This window comes from Oncorhynchus gorbuscha, linkage group LG26 (genome assembly GCF_021184085.1).
Source record: "Oncorhynchus gorbuscha isolate QuinsamMale2020 ecotype Even-year linkage group LG26, OgorEven_v1.0, whole genome shotgun sequence".
Lineage (NCBI taxonomy): Eukaryota > Metazoa > Chordata > Actinopteri > Salmoniformes > Salmonidae > Oncorhynchus > Oncorhynchus gorbuscha.
In genome coordinates, this window is record NC_060198.1 from 35,091,767 (window position 1) to 35,107,747 (window position 15,981).

Here is a 15,981-nt window from a genome sequence, read left to right on the forward strand (position 1 = left end):
GTCCCTAACATGTCTACTGTGTGGTATATGGCCCATACTGTATCTGGTATCTGGCCATAGGCTTCACCTAGTTATCTTAACTTAACCGACCCATAAGAAAACCGAAATAACAAAGGAGCGAGCAGCCGACCTCAAGTTAACGTTTCACTTTCTTTCTTTTTTCGCTAACTATCCTGGCAGCAAGACATATTCTAAAACTGTTTTTAGAACGTAAAACGCCAAGACTATTGCGGTAGTTACCGGTCTCGATCATTCTTCTGGAGCATGCTATTCTTCTTCCCTGGTACCTTCCCCGAACGAGAGGCGCGCCGAAGTGTTCATTATGGACTGGTCTACTCGAGCCTCCTATTACGTCTCGCTGAACTTTGTGGTCACTCCCACAAACGAATTCGTGTTTTCTTACAAACTTCCCAGCAGTTTTCATACGCAAACGTTACACATCGTAGAAGTGGAAAATACAGTCAAATCTGATTGAAGAGTTCATAACTTTTTGAACCATATCTTTCTGTGCGCTTGTTCTTACATTCCAACTGCGAGCGAAAGTTACGCAAGGTAAGGCTATGTACCTATTTGTTCAAATGCTTTACACGTCATTTCAGTTGTATGTAAACTATTGTAGTTCATCATCTCTTTTAAAAGTCCACTCTGCGGGTCAACTTTGTATTATCATATCCCATGAAGTTGTACCAAGTGGATCCCACATGTTTTGTTTTGCAACATTGCTTATTATAATGTTGTAACTGGGCTGGTTCAATATAATTACACATTTTTATGAATATCATGTGAAATTAATCTGTTCAGCTTTCATTGTATTCCTGTTCAAAGAGAAAAAAACATGTACCTGGCATCATTTCACAATAGACTGCCTGATGTTAAATAATAAATGGTCCTCTTTGGGCATTCCTGAACTGGAGAACTTTGTCACCTCACTCTACTCTCTAAGTTTAAGACACAAATCCCTGATTTTGGTATAGGAGAGATGACTGTGACTTGGTGCATTTAAAATAGCTGCTTTTGTGGACCACTCAAACAACCTGCCAGTCACAGACGACTGACACATCTCTAACAATGAGCGCTTCATTAACTAACCTACTTCATGGCAACATCCCCTAAAATGGCTTCAATGCTTAAGGAGACAAATTGCTTCGAGATTCTCAGCCAGGACACAATAATCAAATTTAGTCTAATTGGAATGAAGTGCTACTATATTCCAGACACACCGCACCCTCCCAACACCACCACTCCAGCTCTGGCCTCTATGCTGCAGTACAGAGACAGTCCCTCATTCCTCTTGTGACGTCTTCTGCAACAGAGCTTAAACACATATCAGCATCAGGCTGAGGAGCTTCATAGGAGATAACTAGTCTAGAATTGACACAGGCTCCACCTACCAAATATAGAGCTTGTTGTCAGGCAAAGTATCAACCATTACCATAATGATAGTCATGTGAATAAGGATATTCATGTGAATATGAATATCAAAGCAACGTCTTGTAAATAATGAGTAAATGGGTAACGATCATAAAGAACATTAGCAGTGATTAGGGTTCTAATGTTCATATTGATTTCACATCATCAGAGTGGTAGTGTTGGTGCTAGGGTGGACGGAGTCTGAAGCCATCGCTCTGCACTCTGTAAGGGAGGGAAATATGCAGCGAATAGAGTGTCTGCCAGTGTTATGAGCATCCAGATTGGGCCTGAGGCGGGTGAGACTCACTTAAAGACACCCACATGCTCCAGCAAAGTGCTTCATTAGGTAGAACACAGAGGGAGGAACACCGGGGGAGGGGGGAGGAGGGAGATGAAGGGATGGTTGTCGTGGCTCCATCTGGTCAGAATCTTGAACTACATTACGCTCCTGTGGAGTCAAGCCTTTACAGCCGGTTCGCAGCCTGACTTCTTGTCGATGTGTAAAATCTCAAGCACTAAGGTCAAAACAGCCAACTAAAATTCCCGTTGAAGAGATTGCGAGAAACAATATGATAGTACCAAAAGGTTGTGCCCCCTTAAACATTCAGAGTATTGGTTGTTTGGTTGGAACTAATCTTTTGTGGACAGACTACATAAACATAACCAAATTATGTGAGATTTTAGTTCTGGGTTAACCGAGATTAGGTTGGAACTAGGGCTTTGCACCTGTCCAGAGCCAACAATTTTCAGTGGTGGGGTGCGCGGCGCTTGGAAAGGCAGGTGAATTTTGATCTCTTGAATATTTGATGTTTCCCATCACATCAGGTAAGAGACTTACTTCAGAAGCTCTTGGTACATGGCTAACTTATTGTCAATCATCTCAAAGAGAAGCAGCGCTGTTTCCTGAAAATATGGCTGAGTGGTTCAGGTTCGTCCGAGCCATTACAGTTAAATGTCAGAGCTTCAGTCACAGGGAGGAAAATGGATTCCAGAGAAAGGAACATTAACCATGCAGTTTGATACTGAATATCTGCTGCTCCGTAACCTCAGGTCTTGATCAGATGTTCTGAGATATGGAGGAATTAGCTTACTGTGCAAAATACTTTTGTACTGTAGTTTTTATGATTGTTACTGTTGATCGAATGGATGTGGAAATGTACAGTACTGTTCCTTAGATGAGGCCAAACTAAAATCCTGCCCGTGGATTTGGAAATCGAGTGTCAACTCAATTAACACATTTGAGCACTGCTCTCCGTGATATCTCCTTGGTGATATCAGCAGCACAGTCTCTCACACAATTAGATTGACAGAGAGCTTTGAGCTGTTTGCATTCAGCCATGCCTGCCCTTCTCCCCACAAAATCTCCATCCTGTCATCAGCTTAATGTAGCCTGTGGATACACAAGCTGACAGCTTGAGAAAACCCTGAGGATTCTGGGTTCAGGGAGGAGACAATGGGCTCTCACTCCAGAGTCGTGAATCAGACTTACACCTTGATGAAAAGACACCATTAGACACAAAATCTCAACGGATTTGCCTGACAAAGCTGGGCCTACAAATGTGATTACAGACAAAGGATTATGGCCGCTGCGGCTAACACCGCCTTGCTTTCCCTTCTCTATTATTTATGGGGTTGCTCTGTCCTGTTCCACAGCCCCCATTACTTTCACATGTGACCCACTTTTAAAGGGGATGGATGCCACTGCAGGGGAAATGACTGGTAGGGGACCATAAATCAACATTTATTGGAACATTTACCATCCAACTCTGACATGACGTGGGCTATGTTGGGCGGTTATCTGTTGAAAGGAACTTCCACGAAGCAATACTTCAGATTTTGAATACGTCTTTATACTGTACACAAATGCATTCAGTAGTACGCCCAAGGGATATGAGGTCAGATGTGTAGGATTTGGATTGACATTTGGAGGCTCATCAGACAATGGCTGTTCATTCTGCCTCAATCTTAATCTATTTTTAGTTTTTATTTAACCTTTATCTAACTAGGCAAGTCAAATAAGAACTAATTGTTATTTACAATGGCAGCCTAACAAAAGGCAAAAGGCCTCCTGCGGGGACGGAGGCTGGGATATACTTTTTTTTAGGACAACACACACATCATGACATGAGAAACAACACCACATAAAGAGAGGCCTAAGACAACAAAGGCATAGTAGCACAGCATGGTAGCAACACAACAACAACAAGGTAACAACATGGCAGCAGCACAACATGGTAGCAGCACAAACACGGTACAAACATTGTTAGGCACAGACAACAGCACAAAGGGCAAAAAAGGTAGAGGCAACAATACATCACGCGAAGCAGCCACAAGTGTCAGTAACAGTGTCCATGATCGAGTCTTTGAATGTAGAGAGGGAGATAACATGGATCTAATTACCCTTCAATAAGACTATAGTTGGGCCCCTTTCCCTCTCGTGCTGCCTCATAAATAACTTACGGGTCCTATTCCAACAATGCGGTGTTAAAATATAAGCCTGGCAAGTGAGGCTAAGTGCTTGATGAATGCTCTTTCCCGTTATGGAGCCATGAACTCATTAGACTTGCACTGTACATTGACAAGGCCCATTTTATTTGTTAAAGTGCTTAAACTGTAACCTCTACCAAGAGACATTGAGCTATTTCAGGAAGCTGCATTGGAATGCTCTGGAAACATCTAAAAATGGTTTGAAATGCTTTTGCTCCATTGCCGTTTTTATGCTGAATTTGAATCAGTGAAAGTACTTGTCAAGTGAGGTGTAGAAGAAAAATATATGAATTGAATACCCTTTTCCAAAGAGTAAATTGAGTGTAAAGTACTTGTGACAGGCTGAATGCACTCTTTTCCAAAGCATTTACACATTTGAATGGACAACCTGTCTTTCATAATCCAAGCTGAAGGAACCACGGTTGACATCACATGACAAAGCCATGCATACCTTAACGCTGAAGTTATCAACATGACCTCATCTCTAATCTGACTTGAAAAGACATCACCATACATATATTCCGCATATTCCACCCAAATGATGTAACCGTCCCTCCCTAACGTTAATACAGAGGAGAGAGAGGCTGCAGGGTCGATGGATAAAAACAATGTAGCTAGGGGACAACAACAGCTTATGTCTTCTGTTTGTTTCTCCAACTGGATCAGGGTGCTGTGGAGGAGCACCTGGTGTGATGAACTGGACGCCATGATTTATCAGATGTGCGTGAGCCTTAGCCTACATAGAATAAACAAGGATTAAGTGGAATATGATGTGCATAGATAGCATGAGATACGGTTTACAGACTGTTGGGGAGGACAGAATGAGGACATACTAGTGGTGCATAATGTATGTGTATATGTGGATCCTCATATGTGTATACTTCTGCATTCGAGTTCTAGACTATGTGCATGACAGCAGGCCATGTCCTTATTTAGTTGTGTGCATGGTTGAGTGCATTTCTGCTATCATGTACAGGATGTCTGGGTTCGGGTCAGGTTCACATGTGTAAATGATTGCATGCATTTGTTTACATGTAGTGTTTAGGCTGGTCTATGTTCAGTTCATACACTATGTGCACAAAAGTATGTGGACACCCCTTCAAATTAGTGCATTCGGCTCTTTCAGCCATGCCCGTTACTGACAGGTGTATAATATTGAGCACATAGCTATGCAATCTCCATAGACAAACATTGGCAGAACTGGAGAGCTCAGTGACTTTCATTGTGGCACCGTCATAAGATGCGACTTTTCCAACAATTCGTCAATTTTCTGCCCTGCTAGAGTTGCCCCGGTCAACTATAAGTGCTGTTATTGTGAAGTGGAAACATCTAGGAGCAGCAACGGCTCAGCCGCGAAGTGGTAGGCCACACAAGCTCACAGAATGGGACTGCTGAAATGTGTAGCATGGAAAAATAATATATCCTATGTTGCAACACTCACTAACGAGTTCCAAACTACCTGCCCGAATGCTTAGTGTAAAAAGTTTGGTGGAGGATGAATAATGGTCTGGGGCTGTTTTTCATGGTTCGGGCTGTATGCTACAGCATTCAATGACTTTCAAGACGATTTTGTGCTTCCAACTTTGTGGCAACAATTTGGGTAAGGCCCTTTCCTGTTTCAGCATGACAATGCCCCCATGCACAAAAGCAGGTCCATACAGAAATGGTTTGTCGAGATCGGTGTGGAAGAACTTGCCTGGCCTGCACAGAACCCTGACCTCAACTCCATCGAACACCTTTGAGGTTAATTGGAATGCAGACTGCAAGCCAAGCCTAATCGCCCAACATCAGTGCCCGACCTCACTAATGCTCTTGTGGCTGAATGGAAGCAAGTCCCCGCAGCAATGTTCCAACATCTAGTGGAAAGCCTTCCCAGAATAGTGGAGGCTGTTATAGCAGCAAAGTGGGTACCAACTCCATATTAATGCCCATGATTTTGGAATGTTCAACGAGCAGCCTGTTTCTATGAAGGATGTGGAAATCCTACAGAGGGAATGACAGCAAGACATCATGTGACTTTATTAGACTAGGAGATGACAGGAGATTGCATTGTGTACACTCTGCTCTCTGCAGCCTTCTTACTGTCTCTGTGTGTACAGTAAATGTGATCTCATTGCCTGGAATGTGTGAAGATGAGACGTAAGCAGGCTTTTCAATGACCTTCGTCTTGAAAGTGTCAGAGTTCAGCGCTGCTGTCAGCTGAACGAAACAACCAGTCAGAACAGTGAACTATTAACTAGTGTTCGCGTACATAGGTGATCTGAGTGTCTATGGGACTGAATATCAGCTTGTCTGCAAAAAGGCTCATATTTAGGATGATAATTATTTATCAAAAAATGTTTTAGATGAAATATCCTTGGAAAGGGCCTCCCAAGGGGTGCAGCAGTCTAAGGCACTGCAGTGCTAGAGGCGCCACTACAGCCTGTTAGGCCTGCTAGCTACCTAGAGCTACTTGGAACCCTACTAACTCCATGACTGGTCTATCGACGTCACCGCACGAAGAGGCAAAAACAGACTTACCCCCAAAGGCTAACTTGCTAGCCCCGGTCTACTAACTGCTAGCTTGCCTGCCACGGTCTGCTAACTGCTAACTCCAGCTAACTGCTTGCTTGCTAACTCAGTCTGCTAACTGCTAGCTTGTTTAGCCCCGGCCTATTAACTGTTAGCATCGGCCTGCTAACTGTCTGAATCGCCGTGTTCCCAGTCAGCCCAACCACTCACTGGACCCATGTGTTCACATGGCTACGCATGCCTCTCTCTAATATCAATATGCCTCGTCCTGGTTAGTAATTACTGTCTTATTTCACTGTAGAGCCTCTAGCCCTGCTCAATATGCCTTAACCAACCATGTTGTTCCACCTCCTACATATGCGATGACATCACCTGGTTTAAACGTCTCTAGAGACTATATCTCTCTCATCATTACTCAATGCCTAGGTTTACCTCCAATGTACTCACATCATACCTTACCTTTGTCTGTACACTATATCTTGAATCTATGCTATCGTGCCCAGAAACCTGCTCCTTTTACTCTCTGTTCCGAACGTGCTAGACGGCCAGTTCGTATAGCCTTTAGCCGTACCCTTATCCTACTTCTCCTCTGTTCCTCTGGTGATGTAGAGGTTAATACAGGTCCTGCAATGCCTAGCTCCACTCCCCAGTTGCTCTCATTTGTTGACTTCTGTAACCGAAAAAGCCTTGGTTTCATGCATGTTAACATTTGAAGCCTACTCCCTAAATTTGTTTTACTCACTGTTTTAGCACACTGCCAACCTCAGTCTTAGTCGTGTCTGAATCCTGGCTCAGGAAAACCACCAAAAACCTTGAAATCTCCATCGCTAACTATAACATTTTCCGCCAAGATAGAACTGCCAAAGGGGGCAGTGTTGCAATCTACTGCAAAGATAGCCTGCAGAGTTCTGTATTACTATCCAAGTCTGTACCCAAACAATTCTAAAAATGCACCTTTCCAGAAACAAGTCTCTCACTGTTGCCGCTTGCTATAGACCTCCCTCTGCCCCCAGCTGTGCCCTCAATACCATATGTGAATTGATTGCCCCCCATCTATCTTCTGAGCTTGTGCTACTAGGTGACCTAAACTGGGACATGCTTGACACCCCGGCCATCCTACAATCCAAGCTTGATGCCCTCAATCTCACACAAATGATCAATGAACCTACCAGGTACAACTCCAACTCCGTAAACACGGGCACCCTCATAGATGTCATCCTTACTAACTCACCCTTCAAATACACCTCTGCTGTTTTCAATCAAGATCTCAGCGATCACTGCCATATTGCTTGCATCCGTAATGGGTCTGCGACCAAACGACCACCCCTCATCACTGTCAAACACTCCCTAAAACACTTCTGTGAGCATTCCTTTCCTATTGACCGGTGTATCCTGGAATGACATTGACCTCATCCCGTCAGTAGATGATGCCTGGCTATTCTTTAAAAGTGCCTTCCTCACCACCTTAAACAAGCTTGCCCCATTCAAAAATAGATATAGTCGTTGGTTCACTCCAGACCTGTTTGCCCTTGACCAGTACAAAAACATCCTGTGGCGTTCTGCATTAGCATTGAATAGCCCCCCGTGAAATGCAACTTTTCAGGGAAGTTAGGAACAAATATACACAGGCAGTTAGGAAAGCTAAGGCTAGCTTTTTCAAACAGAAATTTGCATCCTGTAGTACTAACTCAAAAAAGTTATTTGACATTGTAAAGTCCATGGAGAATAAGAGTACCTCCTCCCAGCTACCCACTGCTCTGAGGCTAGGAAACACGTTCACCACCGATAAATCCACTATAATTGAGAATTTCAATAAGCATTTCTCTACGGCTGGCTATGCTTTCCACTTGGCTACCCCTACCCCGGTCAACTGCCCGGCACCCTCCACAGCAACCCGCTAAAGCCCCCACAATTTCTCCTTTACCCAAATCCAGATAGCTGATGTTCTAAAAGATCTGCAAAATCTGGACCCCTACAAATAAGCCGGGCTAGACAATCTGGACCCTCTCTTTCTAAAATGATCTACCGAAATTGTTGCAACCCCTATTACTAGCCTGTTCAACCTCTCTTTCGTATCATCTGAGATTCCCAAAGATTGGAAAGCTGCCGCGGTCATCCCCAAACTGCTACAGACCTATATCTATCCTACCCTGTCTTTCTAAGGTCTCCGAAAGCCAAGTTAACAAACAGATTACCGACCATTTAGAATCCCATCGTACCTTCACTGCTATGCATTCTGATTTCAGAGCTGGTCATGGGTGCACCTCAGCCACGCTCAAGGTCCTTAATGACATCTTAACCGCCATCCATAAGAGACATTACTGTGCAGCCATATTCATCAACCTGGCCAATGATGTTGCTCTTGCTGCTGGTGATTCTCTGGTACACCTCTGCGCAGACCACACCATTCTGTATACTTCTGGCCCCTCTTTGGACACTGTGTTAACTAACCTCCAGACGAGCTTCAATGACATAGAACTCTCCTTCCGTGGCCTCCAACTGCTCTTAAATGCAAGTAAAACTAAATGCATGCTATTCAACTGATCACTGCCCGCACCTGCTCGCCCGTCCAGCATCACTACTCTGGACGGCTCTGACTTAGAATAGATGGACAACTACAAATACCTAGGTGTCTGGTTAGACTGTAGACTCTCCTTCCAGACTCACATCAAGCATCTCCAATCCAAAATGAAATCTAGAATTGGCTTCCTATATCACAACAAAGCATCCTTCACTCATGCTGCCAAATATACCCTTGTAAAACTGACCATCCTACCGATCCTCGACTTCGGTGATGTCATCTTTAAAATAGCCTCCAACACTCTACTCAACAAACTGGATGCAGTCTATTACAGTACCATCCTTTTTGTCACCAAAGCCCCATATACTACCCATCATTGCGACCTGTACGCTCTCGTTGGTTGGCCCTCGCTTCATACTCGTCGCCAAACCCACTGGCTACAGGTTATCTACAAGTCTCTGTTAGGTAAAGCCCTGCCTTATCTCAACTCACTGGTCACTATAGCAGCACCCACTCGTAGCACAAGCTCCAGCTGGTATATCTCACTGGTTACCCCCATAGCCAATTCCTCCTTTGGTCGTCTTTCCTTCCAGTTCTCGGATGCCAATGACTGGAACGAACTGCAAAAATCTCTGAAGCTGGAGACTCATATCTCCCTCACTAGCTTTAAGCACCAGCTGTCAGAGCAGCTCACAGATCACTGCACCTGTACATAGCCCATCTGTAAACAGCCCATTTATCTACCTACCTCATCCCCATACAGTATTTATTTATCTTGCTCCTTTACACCCCAGTATCTCTACTTGCACATTCATCTTCTGCACATCTACCATTCCAGTGTTTGATTGCTATATTGTAATTACTATTTATTTCCTTAACTCCCTTATCTCCCCTCATTTGCACTCCCTGTATATAGACTTTTTGTTTTCTTTTGTTCTACTTTATTAACGACTATGTTTTATTTATTCCATGTGTAACTCTGTGTTGTTGTATGTGTCGAATTGCTATGCTTTTTCTTGGCCAGGTCGCAGTTGCAAATGAGAACTTGTTCTCTACTAGCCTACCTGGTTAAATAAAGGTGAAATAAATCATATTAAAATGAAAAAAATAAACAGACCCGGGTTTGATCCCGGGCTGTATCACAACCGGCCATGATCGGGAGTCCCATAGGGCGGTGCACAATTGACCCAGCATCGTCGGGTTAGGGGATGGTTTTTCCGGGTGGGCTTTACATGGTTCATCGCGCTCTTGCGACTTCTTGTGGCGGGCCGGTGTGCCTGTAGGCTGACTTCGGTTGTCAGTTGAATGGTGTTTCCTCCGACACATAGGTGCGGCTGGCTTCCGGGTTAAGCGAGCGGGTGTTAAGAAGTGCGGTTTGGCGGGTCATTTTTTTGGAGGAATCATGGCTCGACCAATGAGTCTGCAGCAATGAGTCTGTTTTTATGACGTTCGTTAACGTCAATGGAATAGTCTACGGACGTCATAGAAACTGTCTTATTTAATTCTTATAACATTAAGGGAATGTCCTGTGCAACCTAACTTAAAAATGGTATGAATTTCATCACAACCATGCATATTTTGTGTTTTGGGAACCGATCTCTTGTAATGCACCCACACTGTTTCCAAAACCTAATTATATTTTCTGGGAACGTTTAAAGAACTTAGAAAGGCTGTTCTGTCAACATTCTTGCAACATTAAAGGAATGTTTTGTGCACCCGGATACAAACATTATCTGAATGTCAGCACAAATGGACAGTTTTTGTCTTTTAGGAACCTATTTCTTGTCATATCCCTACAATGTTCCCACAACCTAAAGAAATGTTTTAGGAACTTTTAAAGAAACAAAATAATTGTCCTGGGAATGTTATTGCAACATCAGGCAAGTGTTGTTGTTTTTTGCAGCCTAATAGAAACATTTAAATTATCATCACAAGTGGACAGTTGTTGTGTTTTGGGAACTCTTATAATCTCTTATAGTGTCCACACAATGTTCCCACAACATCATGAAACATTCTGGAAACAGATTAAATGTGTACTAGGAACATCAGGTAAGTGTTTTATACAAACATTCCATAATCATCACAACTGGACAGTTTTTGTGTTAAGAGAAAATTTGCCACAAACTAACAAATGTGCTAGAAACCTTCACAGAACCAATTTTGGTTTGTTCCACACAAACCTAAACCTGGCCTCCTGCAGGGCACAGGGACAGATAACTACACCTTGAACTTCCTCAACAAACACTTTTGCCTTACATTCTTTTCTTGATATTTTAGTAATTTAGCAGATGCTCCTATATATACAGAGCAACTTGCTGTAGAGAGTGCCTACATTTTCTTACAGGTGCACCATGGGAATTGAACCCACAACACTGGCATTGCAAACAGCATGCTCTACCAACTGAGCCACATAGGACCCCAGCCTCAGCTCAAAAGTGTGACCTAGCTGTCATTGCAGTGTGACCTAGCTGTCATTTTAAGCAGCGGTAAATGAAAGGTCAGTAGTTATATTGCTCATTACTTATATTGCTAGAGTGTTTATTACTGAATGAGGATTAGACCTTTTAAATTTGATGTTACCGGCCAGACAGCAATTGCTGTAATGCCGTAATGTTGATTGGTCATTGTGGGTAGTTTCATTCTGATCATGGACGAGAACGGCTGAATCACTGAAAGTAACGTAAGGTTCACCAGCTTTAACTCATTGTGCTATGGCTTTTCTCTCCATAGTGATGACAACTCTGCTGTTAATGGAACTGTATAACGTGATGATAATGCTCAACAGTGTAAAGGATGAGGTGTTGTGTGTGTTGGGTAGAGGTAGAGAGAAGTCTATGTGAGCAGAGCAGGTTCTCAAAGTTAACCAGGCATGCTTATAGGCCACATTCTACAGACCAGAGCCATAGCTATTGAGTGCTAGGCAGCCCAGAAAAGCACGTTTCCACCTCCCTGAATGCATATTTTGTAGACCGCCGAACAAGTTGACCAATTCTTTTAAAAGCCCAGCTTTTTAACTATTTATGAGATGAGATTTTCCTGGGTCAACACTGTGTATTCTCGGCCCTCATTGTGCAGAATATTCCATTCACACAATGTGCTGTTGCAGACTACAGTAACACTTCATGCAATCTAAAGCACATTGTTTCTGCCCGCTTGTTTATGCAGCCAAGTGTCCATGTGTGTCCATGTGTGTCCATGTGTATCCATGTGTATCCATGTGTATGGACAGTAATGCCAGTGGAGGATTGAGGTGGGGTGCAAGCGTTGGCTGCATCTGATCATTTTGTACCCTGGTCTGTTCCCATTAACTATAGCTAGGCTCAGTCACCTCCTCATGGTATTGCTTTGATTTGGCACGGTAGGTACCGCAGGGAAGAGGATGCAGCCTGACATACTGTACATACACAGCAGTTGGGACAGCGTTTCCCTAACTAGGGTTCGCCTGGTTTGAAAATGAGTTCGGGAGAGAAACTTGGTTCATGGAACTGGGGTTATGCCAGGACCCTCCAGTAGCCACTAGATACAGTTGTAATTAACAGAGCGGTTTCAGTTTTCTTCCTACAAATGTGGCTCCATCGTTTGAACGGTTTAAGCTACAAAATATGATGACCCCATCACTGAAAGGTAACACTCTAAGAAACATGTATGTGTCTTCTGTTTCCTTCTACCATGCCCACAAGCCACGCAGGACATTAAAACAGAGTAGACAAGACCAGGCCCTGATCTTCTGAACTTCCCAATACCTTTCTGATGCATTTAATTTACTTCAAACCATACTCCCTTCAGATTGAAATACTGTCACAAGTACCGGCAGACTGATTTGTAATAAACTGTCATAGCTCCAATAATAAAAAAGTATACAATGGCTGTTGATTGCATTAGTTTTTTTACATGGTGGGGTCACAAAACATTTTTTACATCAAAATGGGGTCACGGGCCAAAAAGTTTTGGGAACACCTGAGTTTGGATCACGTATTTACTGAATACTTGAACAGTTTATGCTCAACACAACCACACTTTCACGTCTCATGGTTTTATTTTATCCATTGACAATAGGTGTAACGGCGTTCGTCTGTTGAAGAAAGAGAGTCGGACCGAAATGCAGCGTGTTGGTTACTCATGACTTTAATGAAATGAATCACGGTACATGAAATAACTGAATACTAAATACAAAAACAACAGAACGGAACGTGAAACTTATTACAGCCTATCTGGTGAATACTACACAAAGACAGGAACAAACACCCACGAAATACAAAGCGAAAGTTAGGCTGCCTAAATACGGTTCCCAATCAGAGACAACGATAAGCACCTGCCTCTAATTGAGAATCGCCTCAGGCAGCCAAGCCTATACCACACCCCTAATCAGCCGCGATGCCAAATAATACAAACCCCAATACGAAACACAACATATAAACCCATGTCACACCCTTGCCTACCCAAACATATAACAAAAACACAAAATACAATGACCAAGGCGTGACAATAGGACAGGCATTTATACTGAACAAAAACATAAAAACAACATGCAACAATTTCAAAGATTTTATTGACTTACAGTTCATATAAGGAAATCAGTCAATTGATATAAAATCATTAGGCCCTAATAACCTGACAGGGAATACAGATGTGCATCTGTTGGTCACAAATACCTTTTAAAAAATTGGGTTGTGGATCAGAAAAAGTCAGTATCGGGTGTGATCACCATTTGCCTCATGCAGGGTGACACAGAGTTGATAGAGTTGATCAGGCTGTTGATTGTGGCTTGTGGAATGTTGTCCCACAACTCTAAAATGGCTGTGTGAAGTTACAAAATATTGACGGGAACTGGAACACGCTGTCGTACACGTCGATCCCGAGCATCCCACACATGCTCAATGGGTGACATGTCTGGTATGCTGGCCATGAAAGAACTGGGAAATGTTCAGCTTCCAGGAATTGTGTACAGATCATTGCAACACGGGGCTGTGCATTATCATGGTGAAACATGAGTTGATGGTGGAGGATGAATGGCATGACAATGTGCCTCAGGATCTTGTCACGGTATCTCTGTGTATTCAAATTGCCATCGATAAAATGCAATTGTGTTCGTTGTCAGTAGCTTATACCTGCCCATACCATAACCCCACCGCCACTGTGGCACTCTGTTCGGAAAGTCGACATCAGCAAATCACTCGCCCACACGAAGCCATACACATGGTCTGCGGTTAAATATACTGCCAAATTCTCTGAAATAACTTTGGAGTCGGCTTATGGTAGAGAAACGAACATTCAATTATCTGGCAACAGCTCTGGTGGACATTTCTGCAGTCAGCATGCCAATTGCACTCTCCCTAAAACCTTGAGACATCTGTGGAAGGGTCACCTGTGTAATGATCATGCTGTTTAATCAGCTTTTTTATATGCCACACCTGTCAGGTGGATAGATTATCATGGCAAGGGGTATAAACACATTTGTGCACACAATTTGAGAGAAATAAGCTTTTGTGCGTATGGAAAATCTTTTATTTCATCTCATGAAACATGGGACCAACACTTTACAAGTTGCGTTTATATTTTTGTTCAATATAAACGGCACACAGTTCAGTACGCTTTCTAGGAAAACTGTTAACCTCTGCGCACCGTACCCGTTAGCGGGATGAAATTCGACAACATACGGTGATCGCTACATAAATAGTCATATTAAACATTCATGAAAATACAAGTGTCTCACATGTTTTGAAAGCCTAGAATATTGCTAATCCAACTGCGTTGTCCGATTTAAAAAAGGATTTACTGCGAAAGAATACAATGTGATTATCTGAGGATAGAGCCCCATAAAAAACAACGGCAATATGTAATGTTTATGTGTTGGAAGACCAACCCATGTAGTGAACTCCGGCATAAAGAGGGTCATTCGCCATTGAAGTTTCACACCGGAAGGAGCAACGCATGTTACGCACAGCGTTGTTTTGGTAAAGCGTATCTTCAGCTGTTTATATATCAATCAGTATGGCGACTAAGTCAGGGAAAGTTCAATCTAAGTCTAGATATACAGATGTACACACAATTTTAGAAGAAATTTATCGGGAAAGTGAGACAGAGATTGTTGGAGGACGATTAATTTAGCAATTCCCAAATGGAGGAATATTTTTTGAACGGAGAGGACATCGTTTTGGACTGGTAAGTTCTTCTCATGCTAATCACAAATATTATTTGTGATTTTTAAACATTTTAGTAGCAATATATAAAAATGTAATGTAATGAAATGTGAGATGCGTGTGTCTGCAGCCCCACCCCACCCCCATATGAAATAGCCTATTTGAGGCTGTTGAGGGGAGGGCAGGCCCACAACAATGGCCAAAGTGAAATGGAGACAGTAGATACAGCTGGTCTGTTGTAATATAATAAAGACAGTAGATCTATCTGGTCTTTCATAATATAATAGAGACAGTAGATCTAGCTGACATGTCATAATATAAATGAGACAGTAGATCTAGCAGGTATATAATAATATATTCAACCTTATGTTCCATGTACTCTATATATATCTGTTTATTATACCTGTTGATACAGGGCTCATATGTGAAACTATTCTAACTGAACATTTTCTTTCACAGTGACACTGACTCCGAATGGCAAGGTGTCCATCCCCCACTGAAGCTGGTTCATCCAGCTCCTGCCACAAGAGGTGTTCATCTGCCCAAATGTATTTCTGCAGGCATAGATGTGCCTCAGGGCCAAAAGGGCACAGCATGGAGGCTTTGCTGTGTTCTTTGCAAAATGAAGTCCCCCATCACCTGCACCACATGCTTGGTGACCCTCTCCTTTACATCATAAAGAGACTGCTATGACACCTGGCATCAGCAGCACAATATTGTGTAGAGGACTGAGGGGCTTCCAAATATTGAAAGTGTTATTTTGTAAATGTAAATATATTTTTTCATGTTTTTTCTCCATTTTTTTGGGGGGGTGGGGTGTTAGAATATATATATATAGTATATAGTTATTCCATTCAAAATGTATAACTTCACCAATTTGGCCACTCTGGTACATTTGGGCTACTTCGGTGG

At 42.8% G+C, this 15,981-nt stretch overlaps 1 protein-coding gene across 1 annotated transcript in view; it reads left to right on the forward strand.

Annotated features, from left to right (window-relative positions):
• The first annotated feature begins 370 nt into the window (after nt 1-370).
• The window catches only part of LOC124015919 (paralemmin-1-like), a 34,460-nt gene continuing 18,849 nt past the window's right edge, over nt 371-15,981 (forward strand). The window contains exon 1 of the mRNA XM_046331401.1: nt 371-552. The gene's annotated coding sequence lies outside the window, so the exon portion shown is untranslated. The remainder of the gene's footprint in view (nt 553-15,981) is intronic.